The 19612-nt window shown below is 34.2% G+C and overlaps 1 protein-coding gene across 1 annotated transcript in view; it reads right to left on the bottom strand.

Moving 5' to 3' along the window:
* Positions 1-19612, bottom strand: part of LOC146541147 (uncharacterized) — a 261208-nt gene that overhangs the window by 149713 nt on the left and 91883 nt on the right. The window contains exon 3 of the mRNA XM_085207431.1: positions 4682-4740. The gene's annotated coding sequence lies outside the window, so the exon portion shown is untranslated. The remainder of the gene's footprint in view (positions 1-4681; positions 4741-19612) is intronic.

The raw sequence follows: 19612 nt of genomic DNA, 5'->3' as shown, positions 1-19612 counted from the left end.
CGCAGTCGTGGCCAATGACATAATCCCCCCCGAACAATTCGGCTTCAGAGCCAAACACTCCAGCATACACCAGGTACACCGCCTCACGGAATTCCTGTTATCCCGAGCCAAACAAATGCCATCAGCGGCAATCTTCTTAGACATTGCAAAAGCGTTTGATAAAGTCTGGCACAATGGCTTGATTTACAAGTTACAAAAGACTAACGTACCTGACAGACTCGTGCACATCATTCGAGACTACTTATCAAACCGCTCATTTAGATACAGGGTAGAAGGCACCCTTTCCTCCAGTAGGCCAGTTAGAGCTGGAGTCCCTCAGGGCTCCATACTATCCCCGCTTCTGTACAATTTGTACACTCACGACATCCCCAAAACCCCAGGTACAAACCTAGCCCTTTTCGCAGACGACACCGCCGTCTATACGTCCGGCCGTTTATCAGTCTGCATAGCTAAAAGACTCCAAAAGTCCATGGACCGCATAGGTCAGTGGCTATTTCAATGGCGCATAGAGGTCAATCCCGATAAAAGTAACATCATTTACTTCCCCCTTCGTAGGACAGACTACCTGCCACATGTCCGCCTTTTAGGCAAAATAATTCCCGAGGCCAAACAGGCCAAATACTTAGGTGTCATTCTCGACAGTCAACTGTCCTTTAAAGCCCACATTACTTATGTTCGCCGCAAAGCGGCCTACGTCCTAAGTTGTTTGTATCCACTCATTTGTGCTAAAAGTAAACTCTCACTTAGAAATAAAATCCGACTCTATAAAGCATGCGTCAGACCCATTTTCGCCTACGCCTGTGTTGTGTTCGCACAGACAGACCTTAGCCGATTACAAGTAATCCAAAACCGTTTCTTGCGTAATACTACCGGTGCCCCGTGGTACATGCGTAATACCGATCTCCATAGAGACGTCAAATTAGACTCAGTAAAAGAGCACTGTCGGAAGCTCTCTAGTAGTTATTTCACTAAAGCCGAATCGCATCCGAATCCGCTGGTGGTAAACTCGTGTAATTACGCCAAACGTCGCCCGTGGGATCGCCGTCGACCCCGGGATATCTTAACCGATGATGCTGACCCCATCACTAAAGCGAACGACCCTAAATTTGTAGGTAGGGCCACACACAATCGCACACATACACGCTACGCACACCGTCCCCGCCGGTGGAGACGAGGTCCCAGCTTTACTGTGGCCCAATCGCGCCTCGGCGCGAGAGGAGCCCGCACTCATTAATCCAATAGGGCATCAAGAGCCCTCCCCAGTAGGCTTTGGTCGAACCGATCGAAGCAAAGCCCCCCACTACGAACGGTGTTCGCAAGTCGCGGTCCGAGTCTCAAAGGAGACGCCCTTGCGCCACTGTGTTCTCTTTTGTTGGTACCTTCCACGGTAGCCATGCCAAGGTCAGAGCTCGTCTAGCTCGGCCTCCCCAAGTCCGGTGACGCTGTAGAGGCCGATATGGCCAACAGCATACTGCTCAATCGAAAAACGAAAAAAAACGAACGAACGGAGATACAAATATTATTAATGAATGTAAAGCTTCGATTGATATATCGCACCTGCGCTATGAAAGTGACCTAACCCAAGAATTAGTAATTTGTGACATATTATACTGTTAGAAATCGGTTTGACACAATTCCACTGCTTTTATATTCTTTTTCATCTTCATCTACTCTCTTTTACACGAGTCCGCTAACAATAGGTTATTACTGTAGTTTTTAGATATTGTTTTTTATTTATTTATATAAAATTCTTTTGTTATTAAGTGATTGACAGACAACGTATAGACCAAACTACTTAGAAACCTGATTATTGGCATGCATGTAGGTTAGGGAGTGCACGACATTTCTACGGGAATGGGTAAAAAGAGATTTTCCGGTTTAGGTCTTGAAATCCAGTAAAGTCTTTGTATATAGAAGGCCACGAGAATTCAGTGGAAGAAAATATTTAGAGACATCGTGTATTGGATATCATAATTAATGGCGTTATTTATATCTGAGAAACGAATATAATTCAAATATATATAATTCCTCCGAATAGAAATCGAATTCACAACCGTCGTGTTTACAATCAGACATAATCTCACTTCGCTATGATAGTGTTTAGATCATCTCATATAGTTACTATGAAACTACTAAGAGTAACATTATAATATCATAAATATATTTTCCATACATTATAATGAGTTACATCATAAACAAAAGCCATTCATTTCTATTCAGACGTCGTAGTAGCTGCATGTATTAGTCGTCTACTCAAAACGTCGTAACAGAAAAAAATAACGGTAGTATTTATTTATAAAGAATTTTATTTAATCTTATTTAAAAAACCAAATATATTTAAATATAATAAAATAATGTTTTGAGAATTATTTGTTAAATGAAATGCAATGAATAGATATATAGTGAGAATGATGAAGAACTTTCTCAGCTTCCGTTCTCTCTGGCTACCCAATGGGGATGAAGCGTGAAGTTAACATAAAAATATCACTTTTCTTATTTTTAACTTAATGTAGTTAATAATAGAAGTATTAAGATCGCACTTTTTCATCATGTAAAATAATGATATCATTCCATTAAGTGGGAAATCGAATTCACAACCGAGACCACAATAAGCTCCAACTTTTCACTTATTTTAAATAAGTATAATCTAAAATGTAAGCAAACCAATAATATCTCTAGAATGCGTGAGTAGCATATTAAATGCACCGCGCATTAGGCTCGCTCACGGCCGCCGGCCGGCGCGAATGCGATGCTCTTATACTGCGCACGCGCACGCGCTGCTATTTACTTTTTGTTAGTTATATTTCTTTATTTGTTTTGTTTGTTATCAACATCTATAATACATTTATTATATATATATATATATATATAAGGCTGTATAAAATAACATATTACTTATAATATTTCGTCTTAATATAAAATGAAATATTGAAAAAGACATAGCAAAATACTTAACAATAACGATTATTACAAATAAAAATATTTTAAATGGAAACTAAATATGAGCCGTACTATGATAAAGAAATGAAAAATTAAAGAATCTCTATACTAGCCTCTTTTGCTTCCATACGTGAAACGCAAAATGTAAAAACACTTGAATTTATTCTACAAAAAAATTCATACTACTCAACCAAAGGTAGAAAATAACAAATTGATATAAACTTATTCAATGAAATATAAAATAATCCTATCGCCAGCATTTAACAAGTAATAAGCTTAGCGACGTATGTAAACTGACATCCTCCAGTTACACTTAGCGAGGTTTATTCATAAGCCCTTACCAGATAGTCATTAATTAAGCCCCGCAACGATACCACTTCACGTATAGCTTGCTGAGTTTTCTAGCATTTATATGCATATTTATGAATATGCAAGAGTATTTTTATATTATAAGTTTCAGTATACGCTAGTCGTCGTACGTAAAATGGAAGATTCCGTTAATTCCCGTTGTCTGCAGTAATTCAAGAAGTCCTCCCTTTTCTTCTTCTCCACACTCCCTTAAAGTAATATGCCAAGTTTTCAACTTTTTAAATTCAGTAGTTTCGTTTATGTGTGTGTGTGAGTCAATTAGTAAAGAACGATTATATAAAATACTACAAAATTACACAAAAAATCGAATTTGTTTACACGAAGTTGAAATTTTAGTATACATACTAAGTAAGAGCTGGGGTAGAGCTGAGTTAGTTAACTGACATTCAGAGCCTTTTAAATTCGAGAATAAAGTTATTGACAAAGGTAGTTTTTTTTCAATCCTAAATATGCCCCTCAATCAGAATTGAACGAGTAAACAGTTAAACACCAAACATACTTGCTATTACTTATTTTTTATTTTATTCCACGAAACTGCTAAAATAATATTCGAATAACGTTTTATATCAATAATATTGCGTGTGTCGAACAAAATAAAGGAATGGACAACATTATGCCGAGTGTTCCTCGAAAGGATTCCGATTGAATACACCTTTTTTCTTTAAACCTTTCGGCAGTTACACTTTTTACGTTATCGTTTCAATGGCTTGACCTTTGAGAGTTTGGGACCCTGGAGTTATTTGAAATTTAACAGATTTTTATGTATTCAATATATTTTAATACATAGATTTTCTTAAATAACTAAGCGAAATATAAAAAGTGGGGGATTTAATGTTTAATTCTTAATAAGCGGAGAAAACAACAACAAAGAGGATTATTATTGTTCAAGGGATCGTTTTCTTAGAATTAGAATTAATTATAGTTTTATCTTTAAACTGGCTATACTTTATAAAGTAGGCTTATATAATCACAAAGGGACAGGTAAAATAAAATTATACTATTATTTGTTTTATAAATAACCTATTTTTATAAATAACTTTATGTTATTTAAATAAATAAATAAATCAGCTTCACGCTCTAACCCGCACACAGCAGGGTAGGCAGAGGAAACATAGTGTTAAGACATACCGTTCCTTCCCTTCCCGCCGAATTTTAGAGCCATTGCGTGTTGAGTGGCGGAACTCAACGCCGCATTTATTTTCTTCACTCCTGTGCTCGACACCGGAGTGAACAAAGAAAAATATAAATTTAAATAAATATTTCATTTCCTCAAATGGGGATCGAACTCACTACCGTCACGTTAACAATCGCACACTCGTGCCCCAGCGCTACGACGGCTTCGTAAAACAAATATTTATGTAGCTCAACGTACCTTACATAACTTCAATAACTTTATCTACTTTGCTTGTAGTTCCAAAGAAAATCATAAATCTGGAAAAAGAAAAATGTATATTATTATTATGTTCACAGCTTATCAGCTAAGTAATTACACCTAATAATCAAATAAATCAAAAACTTTCACATAAGATAATTTTATTATCTAAGAGGCGCGATGGCGCAGGGGCACAAGCCTGCGACTGCATAAACCCTACGGTGTGGGTTCGCTTCCCACTCGGGGAATAGAATATTCTCTCTGTAGCTATCCTACACTAATAGGATTCCATTAGGACTAAAAATGTTTACTGTTAATTCCCACTCGCAATGAGTTCGTATACTTCAGACAAACTTACTAAAGACAAAGCAAGGTGTTGACTTTCGCCACTCAATTCGACGAATGTTTGGAATTAACGAGGAAAATAAAGAATGGAATATTTTGACAATGAATTCATTCTGGCTACCTTGATATGCGAAGACCACCGCGAAACTGTCATTTTTACTAAAATACCTTAAAAGTACATTATAAAATATAAATAGTAATTTAAGTATTTAAGGAAGACCTAAGTCTGAGGGGTGCGAGTTTTTACAAATAACTACAAATCATAAAAAGAATACAAATAAATTTTTTTGCACCATCATTCAAAGGAAAAGAAGGTTAATTTTTTCGTGCGTTTCGCGTAACGTAATAGATGAGTGGGTTAGGGATGCTGAATCACTCTTTTACATTGCAAGAGTTATTTTTGTACTAATGATAACTAATGACAGTGTTAACATTATAATTATCATCTAGCTTTACGTTTTATAACGAATATAGCAAACTAATGCAAAAAACCTAGTGTTAAGACACTCCGTTTCCCACTATCCTCCCAATTTTCAAAACATGTTTAGTGACGGAAGATGTGGAGTTACTGCTGCAGCTGGGAAAGCGGCGTTCTGCTGAGTGGGAATTGATTCTACAAGTAGAGAGTATACTCACTATCAAGCCAAAAATATATAAATTTAAAATATTTAAATGAAAATCCTCTTACAAGTTTTTTAACTACAAATTATTATATTGCCGCGGTTTTTTCGAATATTTTTTTACACATTAATTAATATTTCCACCGTACGTTGAATGAGTTGAAATATTAACCTACATGAAAGTAGGTCTCCTGTAGCGGAGCAAGGAACTGTATGGATAAAATAAACACAGTATTCGCCCCTAGATTTAAATTCAAATTTTCACGTCGCATTTTAAATAATCTCAGTTATTCTTGTATACGAATGTATGTAGGTAGTTCAGGAAATAATCTAAGAACCATTTATTCGTTCATAAAATAAAATTATAGATATGTATTCGTTTATCGGTTTTTTGTTATTCGGTATTTTGGTTCTGTGATTTCTTTTTAATTTGTTAAAAAGTTTAAATTAGTCTATCTTTTTATTAATAGTCTTATGTTTTTTCAGTATGACTGTATCTATAATTATGTATTAAATACATTATTAAAGTAAAAAATTGAAACTTTTCAATATTTTTACCTTATATTAAATAACTACTAAGAGACTACTCAGAGATAGAATAAATAAATAGCCGATAAGAAATGACGACATTAAACACTAATCTCTACGTATTCTCCACTTTTCCCTAACCATAAAACCGTAAGTTACCAGTAACACCTAACAAAAGCTCCGAAGTGTTCCATTAGTTATCACTAATAGAATCTAGTGACTTTTGATTCCGTAAATTTCATTAGAAACGAAATGGGCCATCTACAATGCGGCTCTCAAACAACTGAGTAGCGAAATAACTTCCAAATATAGTTAAGTACTTGTGTGGAAAGCCCTTACTAGGAGTATTGGAAGTGGCGTCGAATTAACAGAAACTTGTTTCACGGGATGCCCGCGGAAGCTCATAGAAGTTTAGAGCTAAGGTAGCTTTTTTGAATTAAAATTTGCTTTGTTTTCATTAACAAAGTGAAAAGTTGTAAAGTACGTATAGTTATTAATATATTTTTTTCAAGCTGTCTGTATCTCCCATATGGGGTGGACATAGGGAACTTGGGAACCTAATGTTCAGACAGTCGCCACGAGTGGCCTCATTTATTGTTATTATAAAGTTTATAGTTAAGTTTAAACATGATTTTTTTTTTAGTTTCAGTTATATCTCGTATTTAGCAGGGAAAGAGACCAAGAGTTAAAACACACGAGTCTGTTCCACAATATCCATTCAATTTTCAACAATTGCCTGGCGTAACTTAACGCTACACTCTTTACATTAAAGTTAAATACATAATCAATTCATTTGCCACATCTATAATTTTATATTCACAGTTAAAATCAATAACATAAGGGAGAAAGGGCGACCGCACATTCTTGCAAAGTTTTAAGTTTCGTTTCACACGCAAGGGGTATTGTTAGGCAACTTGGTCCAAAGTTGGGGCGTCAATGATGACCCATAATTACTTGGCCCTTTAAAGCGGCCCTTCGAAACTTCTGTTTATTGTTCTCGAGTTGGTTATTTGAGCGTTAGAATGTATATTAACATATATAAGTGCTTGTATATGTGGAATATCTTCTTAATTGTCATTATTTGGAACAATTATGTGGGTTGATAGGACGTAATATAGGACGTCCTCCAGCTGGATGGGGTGACGACATTCACAAAATGGCGGGCAACGGCTGGATGCGAAGAGCTGAAGATCGAGCTCAGTGGCGTGCCATTGGAGAGGCCTATGTCCAGCAGTGGACGAGGACAGACTGATGATGATGTTGGATATGTTACAGTATACGAGTACATAGGTTAAATTTCTGTATAAAGGCCTGTAATTAATAAATTACGATATGATTTATTACTAGATTTTTTTTATTTGTGATAAGAGATAGACTTATCTTAATTTCTTTTACACATCTTACTTCGGAGCTTTATAAGCTTTTTTATAAACACTAACAAAAATGAAAAAATAAAATGGGATCTCGAACATCGATCATTTATAGAAAAACAATCTTATAAGAAGAAAAACAAGCAAACAGTTAATTACTTTCAGTCCGGTCCAATCACTGACAAAATTCTATTAATTAAAACATGGTACAACTTGGTACAACTGTAGTTGAAACATAGCTACATGGACTCAATTCAGCCAACTACAACGTTTGTAGTAATCATTAATTTTATTTAATAATGAAACTTTTACATTTCTATTGTTTCACAAACAATATTTGGATTTGTAATAGTAAATGTTTATTGATGTAATGAGCTTGTTATGTTTTTGTTTTGTTAACGAACAATTCTATTGTTATTAGTTGCTTCGATATTAATACAAAAAATATGCAAAAAAAATATTTGTAATATATATGTATGTAAACGGCGTGATTACTGATAGAACATAATTTTGTCTAAAATAACAAAGAAAAGGCATTCCCCCGAATCGGGATCGAACCAGCAACCAGTGCTTTAACAGTCACACCATAACCTCATACTGGCGTAGAATAGTTTTTAATATAAGTGTCATATTCCTAAGGCAAATAGTAAACAGGCGCATACCCGTCGACATATGCAGTATGAAGTAGACAGTAGACGCGCCATCGCTACATCCCAAATGAAATATTCAATTTCGTATGTCTGCATGTTTAGAGCATCAAGGCCATCTTTATTGCTTTGCTGGATGCAAGGTTGCTTTTTGCTAGTTTTGAAGATTGCTGACATATCAACACAAGTTTAATTTGTTATTTGAAGAGTTTTGTACCTCAAAAAACAAAATGGAGTTAAGGAATTACTCAGCTGTCTCTCTTTTTCTCAAGATCGCGTGCAATTGAAAGTGGAAATTAATATCAAATATCCAGGTTTACAGATAAAACCAATAGAAAAAATTAACTTCTAAGTCAACGCAATCAAAGATACGAGAGCATTTATAATTCCTTCCTGCCTTATTGTGTGTGAAATTCACCGCGTTATTAAAACCTATAGGGTACTTCTCGAAGACCTATAATTATAAAATTGATATGGTACCTTCGGTAGGCGAATCTTTATTTGTTTTTAAAGAATAAACATTTAAGCCAGTAAACTGATTTTAAAATTCTGTCAGCAATATAAAGTTAAATTATTAGCAAATCAACATAGGCTATATATCATCACGATAGTATCAATAGGGGCGGAGCTCCTATAAAAAAATGTATAAACGGGGTAATTTGATTGCTTTCCTAAGCCTACATTGCTAGCGCTGTATAAAAGGTCATTATATAAAGAATCATTAATAGGTACATATAAAATTATTTGTAACAATTGATTTGTAAAAAATATATTAAAAGGCTTAAGTTAATAAAATTTCGCTAATATTATTAAGAGATTAACATTGTACAGCAGTTTAGATCTCAAAGTCAAACCCACGAATGTTAGTCACTTCCAGCCATTAAACATTGACTTAACTAAATAGCGCGATTCATCCAATTTGCATAAATATTTCAATTTTTTTTTAAAAATGTGAATCAATTGTGTTATCAAGTACGTAAATTCCTCCACACAATAGATTGCGGGATAGAGCGTGAAACTGAAAAAAATAATAATTGCTACAAAATAATAAAGAAAAAGTAAAACATGTATATTTAGTTAACCAGCGTACGAGCTTGTCGGCGGTCGGCAATCGGAACGGACGCGACATACAGCTGAGCTGTCAATGAGCGCGCGCGAAATGCTTTTTTGCTTTAATTGAATGAGTCGTCTTGAATACTTTAGATAATATGCGCATTCGATTATAAATGGACGTGTGGACATTTGTTGTTGTTGTTTTTTATTAAGCAATACAAGTACTTTACAAATTCTGAATTAAATAAAAAAAAAATACAGTCGAATTGATAACCTCCTTTTCTTACAGAAGTCGGTTAAAAAATAATATTTAAACCAAAAAGGATCATACAACAGAAAAGACGATACGATTTTTCGGATTTGTCGTTCCGTGTTTTTGTACAAACATACAAATATCCATACATAATATCATCATAATAGTCAAATATAAGCAGTACACAGTTAAAATTTTGATGTTATTTTTAATTTATCTGTTCATAAAATAGACAAAAAATAGTTTCACAATATGCCACAATGCCTTACATATATAAATACATGAGAAAAGAATAGAAGTTAAGCCAGCAATCTCTTACATTCTACCAAACTCATTTAAATCATGTTACTTCTATACTTCTATACAAAGATACATGCAAATACCTCACGCCGCCGCCGCCTCGTTGTACTCGAATGTCGCATTGAATTAAAAAGTGTAGTAAAAACAAAGCATCCCATGGCATCCTCGGGCAGATGACACACATCATTCTTTGTATTATCTTGATCTGTACACTGGGTACATCTGGTCTCCAAGTTATAAGCTTTTTTAAATTCACGCTTCATCCTTAGCGTGGCAGCCATAGAGGCTGAAACGTCAACGATACGTTCTCTGCATACCTCTTTCACTGTCACCAACCCCTTCAAACATACTCTCCGAGGGAGCTTTTTGACCTACGACGACAAAGTTATTTCAATACCTTCAAAATTAGGCGGAAAGTTGAGAAAAGGGTTTCTTGTCACTGCTCCTGCCTACCTTGCCATGTGGGAAAGAGTGTAAAAATGCTTTTTTTTTATAAATGAAATATTTTTTTTTATAAATTAAACAATTAACTTAACTCACTTTAATTTACCAAAAAAATTAAAATCTTGATCATGTCCTACAAAATTACCAAATCTTAGTCACATATATACATACATTATATATGCACATTCATTATACTATAATATTTTATAACATAAAGCTTTTCGCCTGCAGCTTTCGTCTCTTTAAACTGGTTACACCACTACCACTACCAGTATAGCAGACGGAGCGTCGCTCACGCACCTGGCCGGTGATTCATCTCTAAATTACCTATAACAAACCTGTTTTGGTTTTTCTTAAGCAGAAAGTAACTGAAGATATAAATTAAATGCCATTCATACTGTGTAATTAAAGTTTTTTTATCGTGTTTATACTACGTTTTAAATTATCATAGTTATGTGGAGTGGAAGATACTGTTTAAGTGCAATTAATATTGCTTTGTATGGACAGGGAAGTTGTGGGATCCATTATTACTTCTAAATTAAGAAATTATTATCTGTATATATGTGTATAAAAGAAGACGTTCCCAGTGACTGAGGTAAGACGCAAGCACAGCCGTAACCGCTGTGCGTAAAAACGTGAAATTTGGACAGATGTTTATTTTCATAATGTGGATACCCACTAAGAAGGGATTTTGAAAAATTTTAACCCTAAAGGGATTACATAGGGGTTGAATTTATATGGAAAAATCTTTAAATCGCCACCGGTTTTTATAAAAAAAAAAAATTGACTCTTAAAAATATTTCATTGAACACGTGTTTCGTGTTAAAGCAAATAAACTACAACAAAATAAAAATCCCGTGTAAAGGATAAATAATCCAGTAAAAAAATGTAACACTTTAAAATTGCACCTATAAGAAACACGTTTTCGTAATCTTAATTAAGTTAACATTATTAAAAATTATATTTGGTTTAATTACTCCAAGCTGGAATCAAACCAGCTACCCACGCAATTAGAAATATTCATTTGTTAACATACATATGTTATAAAGCTCATTAAAATAATTTAATATAAACTATGACGTTCAGTGTACGTAATAAGGGATTAAATTACGTTCGAAAGTACTCTACATTAGCAGAATGTTAGTTTATATTAACAATTTATAACAGAATTTGAGAGATATGACGAAAATGCCGCACTGTAGAAAATTATTTAGTATATAGGCACGTTAAATTTAATTTTGTTCTAAAATCCACTCCAGTAGTCGACACGCGTTACGTTCCCACTCAGCACGCAATATCTCGAAAATGTGACGAAAATTAAGTAAAAAGAGTGTCTCAACTCTCAACACTAGTTACCTCTTTCAACTCTGATTTAAAAAGCTGGAAAAAACTGTGAATTTTCGAAAAAAAAGACAATCGTATATAGGTCGAACTATTTCACCCGACAGACTGCAATCGAAAGGTAAATTTCACATCGAGATTGACGATACGCTTTCTGATGTATGATTTACAGCCTTTGTGATATATATTTGAAGCTTGAAATATTGGTATTGTAAACGTTTCATGTTTGGAAAAAAGGTGGCACGCTGTCACGCCACAGCCGGTGTTATGTGAATAATTATTTGTGGAAAAATATATTTGTGAATGAGATTTTTTTTTATTTCCATATGTATGTATTTACCTATGTTTAATCGTTTGAATTATTTTTTGTTTATATTTGCTATTTGTTTATATTGTTATGTTTTATAAAAAAGTATTAAAGTGTTATATCAATTTGATGGGATTTAAACTAAGTTAGCGCTGTCGCAGTCGCTGTTAGCTTTATGTAAAAGTTTTGGATTCAAATTCAGATTAGTTTTTTCTTGGTCCGTGTAATGAGCCACGAAAATTTACCTAGATTCGCATCTCATTCTGGGGCATAATTATATTAAAATTTGGGAGACGAAATTGGGAGACAAAACGCGGCGTTTAGTTCCGCCATTCAACACCGTGTTTTCAAAATTGGGCAAAAAATGAGAAACAGTGTCCCAGCACCAGGTTCCCTTTGCCTAACCTGCTTCGCAGGAAAAAGCGTAAAGAAAAAATATTATTAATATATATGACAAAATATTCACATAGTTATTTATAGCTCAGAGCGAAAGAATGTCAATAATGTGAAACTCACAATATTACATTTACATACAACACGGCTATGAAAACACAGTTACCTCTCGTGTACCTAGTGTAGATACGAACGAGTATCTCACACTGAGATTGCATGTGTTATGGAATGGTACAAAAATTTAAATAGACATTTCTGGCTTTACTTTTTGGTGTCCACGGTTCCCTTTTGTTGAGCTTGGATAGAAGATTTACTGTTTTGTATTGATTTTAAGCTTATAAATCTAAATTTCTTTTTTATTCCACTGTGGTCTTTACCACTATGGTCATTTTTATAGAGAGAATAGTGTCATGAAACTCCACTTTCCACCCAAATTCGAGATATTTTGTGTTGAGTGGCGGAACCCACTGCCACGCTTCGTCTTGCCGGGGCGGTTAAATGAATATATAATATTCCAACACATGGGAATCGAACCCACATCCATTGTGTTCCCACACTGTCGCACTGCGCTATGATAGTCTCTATACTATAGCTACCAATAGTAAGAAATTACAAGATTATAAAATTTTATAAACTACACATTTATTAAAAATTTTAATCGTTTTAAGGACAAGTTACTTCAGTGTAGAATTGTCGTCTGCTCTAGTACCTATGCCAACGAATTGAAATTTGGCACATGACTGCTCCGTATCTAGCACTGAGCGCGACTATTTTTACAATTTAATAGGCTATTTGTTTTTACTTTATATACCTACGTATAATACGATTTAATTAAAATTAGAACTAGTTTAGAAAGTTTTTTCATATTGAATATTGGTTAAATTTAAGACTGTGAGGTATAATAAACAGTTAAGACCCTGAGTTTCGCTGCTCAATAGGATATGTCTCAAAAGAGGAAAGTGGAGAACGGAGTGTCTCGACACTAGGTTTCTGTCTATCCTTTTATAAGCAAGAAACATGGGTAAGCTAAAAAAAAAGGATATATTTATTATTATCAATCGTACCATATATTTTCAATAGACTATATAGGCCAAGTCGCAACTGGACTTATTTAGATTTGTCGTTAAAAATATTGAACAACTTAACCACATTTGTACTGTAATACGCTATAGAAATATTTCAAAAGCTTTGCAGCTCCATTGAGCTAGATCTAAGTATTATATAGAAATAAAATATGTTCCATGAATGTAAAATCGAGATGAAAACTTTACCGAATAGGAATTGATCCTTCTAGTTAGCCTTCTAAGTTGAGAGAGGGCAGTCATTAAATGCAATACAAAGCTCATTCGAAAGCTCTTCGAACCTAAATTATGAAATTCTGGTCCAAATATGTGGGTTAAAAGAACTTTCTTATATATTTCTATTCATATCAGTTGAATATAATTTGTATTTAAAGTTTAATGTTATTCTAGAGTTTGTTAATATAAGATATCGTTATAACTTAGAAAAGATTTTTAAGTATGTCATGTATTTGTTTTTTAAGTTGACAATATTTGTAGAAATTAATATATATCTAATAATCGACAAAAGTGAAATATTTTTATATCTCTCTTAACATAATGAAATTATTAACTTTTCATAATAATATTTTGCTTAATTACACAAAATTCTTATATTTTGGATAAAATGGGGAGCGTTCTCTCATTTTCTTCTAGATGTAGATCTAGATCTAGAACGACGCAAGTATCTAGAATTACTTTTTTGATCATACAGTTACTAACCGAATAATAATAATGAAAAATACCTACCGACATAAAAATAATAGAATACGGACTGCGTAAAGACTCTCCATCAAAAACGTTCAGACAATCGAAGTGTGCCCTGGGGAATGTCACTTTTTAGGATTGCGTACCACGGACGGAAAAATGAACCCTTACATGACTTGGTTGACTGTGAGTCCATCAAGGCTGTTTTCCTCAACAACTCGTAGAAATATCAGGCTGAAATTGATATCACATATCTAATACAGTCTCACATGTCTTTAGCCTATAAGAGCACAGCAAAATTACCACCTTATCAAAACTTATAGGGCACTTCTGGTACAAAATTAGCAAGAAGTGACAACTATGTAGACAGTAATTGCTATATCACACGAGAAAACCAATACAAAATTTGTAGTTTCTTCACAAAACGGGCCACAAAATGAAGCTTGTCATTTTAATAAATCCTACTTCCCGTTGACTTTCAATCATGAAAGTGATACGGAACCCTCGCCAGACGAATCCAACTTGCACTTGTCATGTTTTTAAACAATATCTAACTGTCTGTACGTATACACGAAACTCGCGGATGCCAGAAGTCTACGTGAAGAATGTAATAGCGGGGCGTGGAGAAAAAACAATAATTCGAAAACGTATGACGCTAGCGGAATATTGGGCACGAATTGAAAGCTATATTTACAATTGGCGAAATTATAATACGTATTTGCCAGATGTGTTTGCGAATCGTATTATACGGGCTGGAGGTTTTTAGTTAGGCGGTAGGCGTGATGTACATGTGTGGTTGACATTTTTCCTTCTCTTATTCAATTTGTGGTTATTCTTTCGGTGATATTAATGTGGAAGACAATGTTTTAAATTATTTTTAGGTATGTATCTGTAACAGTCGTTGCGTAGTGATACAAGCGTGTATCTGTAAACGCGATGGGTGTGGGTTCGATTCGTGTTAAGGAGAATGATATATTTAATATTTTCATTTCTTCTCTTCGCTCTAGTAATACTGGAACTGGTCTAATAAATCTTAAATTAATATTAAATCATTTCAACAAAATTGATTTAAAAATCTCTCAAATTACCACTCGCAAAAACTCATTGTACGTCGTAACGAACCCCCGTAACTTCTAAGCAATCCATATTACCATCCAAACGACAGCAGGGTGATGTAATTTAATAACATTATAAGTCATAAAAAGGCTGGTAGGTGTGGCGGGGCACAATAATTATAGCTTAATATCTCGTTCGTACGTAATAGGATTACGCCGCTTGTCTGCTAGGGATAGGGTGACGATAAAATTTAGTTTTGCAAATACAGTGGTAAAAAGTCTGGCTTTTTATAGGTAAATCAACTTGGTACGTATATTTTATATTATTTTTTTAAGCATTCGTTTCATATGTATATAACGCAATAACGCCGCGCTTTACCTCGTTACCAGAACGAAGAAAAGAAAATATTAATTATTTCATTCCCTCGAGTGGGAATCGAACTCACAACTCACAAGCTGTCGCGTTTACAGTCGCACTCCACGTGCTTGTACCACGATTTGCCATAAAATATCCTGCTTAGTTAGAAATTTCGTTTGGATTTTTATATTGTTAGTGAAGGCAGTATTTGAACTGGATATCTTTTTAATAATCATTATTCTATTGTGTAACATAATTTTTTAACACAACTTCTTTCATATATGTTATAATGTACATATAAGTGACTTTGGCGAAGAGATTACTCTTCCACTAGCACATTCGGAACGCTATAATCAAGTACAGATATTTCATCGGTTTTAATCGGCTTTTATATTAAATTTTATTAATATGTCCACAAACATAACAAGATTTAAATTGAAAAACAAAATCCATTAAGGTGCTCCAAGATTTTATGGGCATTCAGTCATGGGTTACGTATCAGCAGGTGTTCAGCAAATCCATCATAAATGAATCAGCTTTGACACTCTCTAACAGCGACGTAAAACAATTTTGTGGATAAATTTGATAAAAATTTAAACCGCCAGCTCGCTAAGGCACGCACCGCTTACCGAAGTTCGCCTTTAAGTGCCGTTAACATAAATTGCCATGATACTTTTACACCATTTGATCTTCGAGGAAAATATATAAAGTTCGTTTAGATAAGACTTGGTTTTTTTTTGGTAAATTTAAAAATATCGTAGGTTATTTTCTTAAATTTGTCATGTGACATTTTTTCAGTATCGCACGGAATCAAGAACCATCAAAAATGCTATAAAACGAATGTTTTCGTTATAAGATACATCCCCACACGGCGAAGATATTCCCATTCTCTAAATCCGATTGGGTGGGTAGGACGGCCACTAGGCTAGATTAAAATAAAATAAATAAAAAGAGCCTTTATTTTCTCTGACCTGTTTACAAAATTTGTTTTACTTATAACTAACATTTTACACAATATATAAAATTTTTACTAACATAGAATAGAATATTAACTAAAATTGTCCTTTTCTTTTTTTTTTCAAATGTTTTTTCTTATTCATTATAATTATTTCCGCTAATATCAGCTATCAGGTCAGGCTGTCCTACGACATAGGCCTCCTCAAGTTCCCTCCACTTGTGCCGGTCAGCACTAGGCTAGATTACCTGGCTCTTATCTAGAAGGCTCAGATTCGATTCTCAGTGTGGCAATAACATTTTTGGTTGTTCACTCACCCACTCGACAAAATAAAAAAATTATTATTTTCATATCCTCGCTCTGGTGACGAGGCAAAGCGCGGTGTTGAGTTCCGCCACTCAACACGCAACGCCTCTAGAATTCGGCGGAAAGTGAGAAACGGAAGTGTCCTGCTTTCCAGGTTCAGTCTGCGTTCTCTGCTATGTGTGTGATATATCACGCAGACTATAGTCTAAAAATAAAAAAAATAAAAAATACAACAATGTTCAAACACTTTTCTCTGCAATTACCTCAGATTTCCTTTCGCTGAAATTTGTAGCACAATTACGTGACTTGTATCTAAATTATTTTACAACGATTGAAGGTCCCAAGACGGTATGCAAATACAAACGTGAAAGCTTTCCAGTCGATGATATTCCGAGCACTTCAATTTTTGAGGAGCAATTGTAAAAAATGCGATATCTGGTGAAAAATCCTATTTATTTAACGAACTGCAAAAGCAGGAACGGCCAATATGCTTGAACAATAAGCCGTGAACAACAGTTTGAGAGCTGTATAAAATGGAATTGGGTTAACTATTTATTTTTTGTATCACACGAGGGTTTGCGACTTTTAGTCAGAGCAAAAACATAATGGACCATTGTTGATAACTTATGAGTGCTAAACAACATTGATGACGCAACAAGGCCAAAGGTTCTTTATAGAGGTTACCCTGAATAGATTGTAACGTCAGGCCCAGGAAATCCGGGACGTGATGGAGTCCTCGTGAGATAACTCGTAAACTCGCCTGATTTAGTGGTAGCGTCAATAACTCCAAGTTAGCACTTACGGTGCAAACGAAAAAGTTGATAGTGGAAGCGAAAGACAGTGATTTGCGACACACTACGGAGTATAACGGCTCGGTTTGCAATTGTGAAACTTTGCGCAACGAAACTTACGAAAAACTGATTCAGCTGGAGCTATTTAATCCACATTTAGTTACGAGCTTTGCACTTAGGAAACGGAAGACGAATTTCTTGAGAGGCAATTGGAAACTTTTCAAGTGGTTTTTACTTTTATAAAACATAAAATCTCGGCGTGAGTATTATTTTCTCATAAATCAACCCTTCCTCGGGTCGCCGAGACCCTATTACCGAGACTACACGAGCAGCCAATCCCTGGTGATTAATTGATTAGGAAGAGGTTCGTTTGCGAGTAATTTTCATGATTTATTAGGTAACTTCAAGATATGTATCTGTCCCAAAAGTCAAGAAGGCAGTTTTCATCTTCAACGCTTTCTAATCTAAATATCTACACAAAACGTTGTCAGTAGTACAGTCTAAATAGCTTTGATTTATTACCATTTTAGTTTGACATGAATACATCTCGTGAGTTTAAGTACTCAGAGAATGGTATTCTATTATGATGTAACAAAGGCTCTAGCGCAGCCCAGGGAGTTGTCGCAACCTATAATCGTGTGTAATTAAACAGTAAAACTTTAAACCCTATTTGACATAAAAGGTAATGAATTAACAAATTCAATAAATTATTAGCACATTTAAGCATATATTCAATTATCACATTATTATTATGGCTTATATCAGCATTTAAGTATTACATACTCAGGCCATTAACTACTCCAGAATTAATTTTTATTCTTCATGAGGCACAAATCGTGGAAACATTGTGACTTCAAACGGCAATCGGCATCAATGGCCAACGTCAATAAAGTCTACGAGAGCGTCTAAAATTCGTTGAATCAATTTCAAAACCTTTAATTGGCCCTTTCCAGTAAAGGCTTTTTGATGTACCTCCCTGGCGATTTAAGAAAATAAGGGGAAAGGTACGACAAAGAATTTAATTGATTCGAGAGAAGAATGTCTTTTCAAGACGGAATCTCGAGCTTTCTATATCTCTATTATTGGAATAGTTTAAGCTCTGGGAAACAATTTTCTATATACCGTATCAATGTTATATATCTATTACTATATTATTTATGTAATAGATATATATATCCCAGAGGGAACCTGGAAAACTAAACTTAATATTACGAGATTTCCATTCCCCACTTTCACTTTCTTCACTTAACACTAAGGTTCCCACTGCGGAATAGGTATGCTGAACTAAGTGTCACTATCTTACTACGTTTATTGATATATTTCATATATATGTATAATATAAGCACTGACACGTGTACATGTATGTATATATGACAACTCTAAACTTGGTATAGCGTGCTCGTAGCGGACATTGTCATTAAATTACGATGAGTGATACAAACGACATTTTAACTCGACCCTATGTTGCGCTTTTCCGTTTCACTCCGAGAACTATTACGAAGTTTTATAACATTATAATATTACATATAAACTTAAATAGGTATATGTTGATATTTGTGAAAGGGAAGCGTAAAACATAGTACTTTTATGTTAATATTATTTTTTAATTTTATTATATTTTGAAGTGGTGTTTTGAAGAAATATGTAGGTGGACAAGTAGGTTATGTGTTCAAATTTATTATATAAAATATAGTATAAGTCTCCACTACATAATTACTATATTACTACGTTATACTCGTAGCCTATATTTTATATTGGCTCTAAAAAAATTTTATAAAGGATAAAAATAAATCCTTTAGTATAAATGTTAGTGATTCTAAAAGGTACCTTTAAATGCAAAGATGTCACATGTTATTATACAGGTTCTGTTGTTTTGATGTAAATTGCTACATGATAATTGTGATTAAATTAAATTACATCAAATATCATTAAATTAGACTCATTTGACTATCCATTTATAAGGTAGAGGAAATTGATAAAGCCAAATTATGTTTGTAACCAATGAATGCTCTGTCTCTATGTATGATGTACGCGATGTATCAGCTCAAGCTGCAAACGGACCCATCCGTTTAAAGTTGAAGGGGACACGTTTAGAGAAT

This window comes from Heliconius melpomene, chromosome 1 (assembly GCF_056956725.1).
Source record: "Heliconius melpomene rosina isolate 202511_hmr_F chromosome 1, ASM5695672v1, whole genome shotgun sequence".
Taxonomy (NCBI): Eukaryota; Metazoa; Arthropoda; class Insecta; order Lepidoptera; family Nymphalidae; genus Heliconius; species Heliconius melpomene.
Note: the sequence above shows the minus strand (reverse complement) of the source record. Positions and strands in the feature narration are given on the sequence as shown.